Source organism: Oratosquilla oratoria, chromosome 2 (assembly GCF_046742065.1).
Source record: "Oratosquilla oratoria isolate Oo_2021 chromosome 2, ASM4674206v1, whole genome shotgun sequence".
NCBI classification, from domain to species: Eukaryota; Metazoa; Arthropoda; class Malacostraca; order Stomatopoda; family Squillidae; genus Oratosquilla; species Oratosquilla oratoria.
Window position 1 is genome coordinate 60,201,127 of NC_134778.1, and position 2,602 is coordinate 60,203,728.

A 2,602-nucleotide genomic window follows, 5' to 3' on the forward strand; every position below is an offset into this window, starting at 1 on the left:
CAGCTAACCGCCTCCTGGCATGAGCTCCTCTCTCTCTCTCTCTCTGTCTCTCTTTCTTTGAATTTAGTTCTTTCTTCGGCTGTTGTCTCCCCGAAGCCTATTTCTCCCAGCCTACCCGCTCTCTCTTCTCTCTTCCCTCTTTCAGCACCTCCAACCCCAATTCCCTTTCCCTCTTCTTCATTTTTTCTTTGTACCTTTTACTCTCTTTCTTCTTTCCCTTCCTTCTCCTCCTCCTCCTCTTCCTCCTGGCCTTGCTCTTGGTTCCGTTTCCTTTCACCATTTCAAAATCTCTTCAATGGTCTCTCGACCTCCGCCTCCTCCTCCTCCTCTTCCCCCGGGGGAGAAGTCTTCCACCACATCTCTGCACCAACATTCTTCAACACTCTCCCTTTGACCCTCCCCCACTCTTCCTCATTTTCTTCTCCATCTCTTCCTCCTCATTTTCACCCAATACCTTCGTCTCCCACCCTCCCCCCATTTCGTCTGCCTTTTCCTTCCCCCCCCACCACGTCCCGACCACTCCCGAGACCTCCCATCCTTACCTTCCTTCCTATCCACAGTTTTCATTCGTAGCAGTCAAGCGATATGTATATTCAGGAACTTGCCACGCGTTTCGCCTTACTCCTGCGACCTTCTACCTTAACTCGTCCTTCTCCTCCTCCTCTTCTTCCTCACCCTCCTCCTCCTCCTCTTTTTCTTCTTCTTACCCCTCCTCCTCTTCTTCTTCCTCCTCCACTACCTCCTCTTCTTTTTCCTCCCCTCCTCTTCTTCGTTTTCTTTCTCGTCCTCCTCTTTTTTCCTTCCTCCTCATCCTCTTCTTTTTCTTCTTCCTCTTCCTCCTCCTTTTTTTTTCTTCCTCCTCCTCTTCTTTTTCTTCCTCCTCTTTCTTCTCCTCCTTCACCTTCTCTTCATCCTCTTCCTCCCCTCCTCCTCCTTTTCTTCGTTTTTTCTCCTCTTCTTTTCCTTCCTATTCCTTTTCTTTTTCTTCTTCCTCTGCCTCCTCCTCTCCTCCTTTTTCTTCCTCCTCCTTCTCCTCCTCTTCTTCCTCCTCCTCCTTCTCCTCCTCTTCCTCCTCCCTTCTACGCCGCTTCTTCCCTGGAAGCTGAGCATCTGCCTTGCGTTTTCTCTCGTCGTACCCTCGTCCTTCCTCTTTCAACACTCCGTTTTCTTATGTATCACCACCTCCGCATCTCCATTCTTACTCAATCTCAATCTACCTATTCTCTTCCCGTCCGTCACTCGTTTTTCAGATGATTTTTGTACACTCTCACCATTTCGTAGTCTTTCTATGATTGTGTATCTCACTACTATTCCCGTGGAAGTGACATTTCACTCCCAAATTAAAAAAATGAATAAATAAATAGAAATAATAAAAATAAATAATAATAATAATAATAATAATAATAATAATAATAATAATAATAAAAAAAATCCCCCCACATCCAACCTTCAACCAATCCTTCTTCTACCACTAACTAACCACCCTCCCTCCCCCCCACCCCCTTCCTCTTCGGCCTCTCCACTTAGTCTAACCACTTCCTTCAGTTCCTGCCATTTTACAAAAACCTTACTGGTTTCTTCAGTGTTTTTCTCCCTTCTTTTCTATTCATTTATCTATTCATTCACCTTATTTTTTTCTTCATATTTCTACCCCATCCTTTCCACCTGTCCAGCCTCATCTCTGTTGTTCTTCCTTTCTGTCCCTTTGCCATATTTGTCTTAAAAAAAAAAAAAAAAAAATAAGAAACTAGCCTAGGTTGTACATGGCTACCTGTTACAGAACGGAGTAACCCTCGAAATATATTCTTATTTTTTTTCTCGATATCTAGTCTGATCTAAAAGTTCTGCATGTATTCTGCAAAAAAGATTTTGATTCGCAGGAGTAATGTATGTATATATGCATGGTGTTATCTGTGTGTGTGTGTGTGTGTGTGTGTGTGTGTGTGTGTGTGTGTGTGTGTGTGTGTGTGTGTGTGTGTGTGTATTCACTTGGTCTTTGGATCACGTGTTGGACTCGTGATCGACAGTTATTTCCCTCCTGGAAGAGAGCTCAGAGCTCGTAGGTCCGATCTATGGGTAATGCTATGACCTTGCACACACACACACACACACCCAACTCCCCGCCCACGAGAGTCAGAGTAACGACCCGAGGCACAGTGATACCGAAATAATTTCGGCCCTGGGCAGGATTCGAACTGGCTACTGGCTACTGTGTGTGTGTGTGTGTGTGTGTGTGTGTGTGTGTGTGTGTGTGTGTGTGTGTGTGTGTGTGTGTGTGTGTGTGTGTGTGTCCCTTCCCTACCTTGTGGTCCTTTTCCTTTAAGTCATGTTGACGTCCGGCCATTCCATTCCTCCGTGACTGACACCATGGGCAGAGAAGGAGGCCAAGCACGTGACATAACTGTCGCCAAGCGATTCTAATCAAATCAAAGAACTCCCTCTCAAACACTTAAGAAATTAGGCCTGTCCACATGTATGATTGAATGATTTATTTATACAGTATTATGCCACAAACTTCCCCCTATCAGGAGGCTAGGACGGTGCCACCTCGACCTTCCCCGCAAGTAACAACGCCTAAACCCGCTCGGCCAGAGATCATATA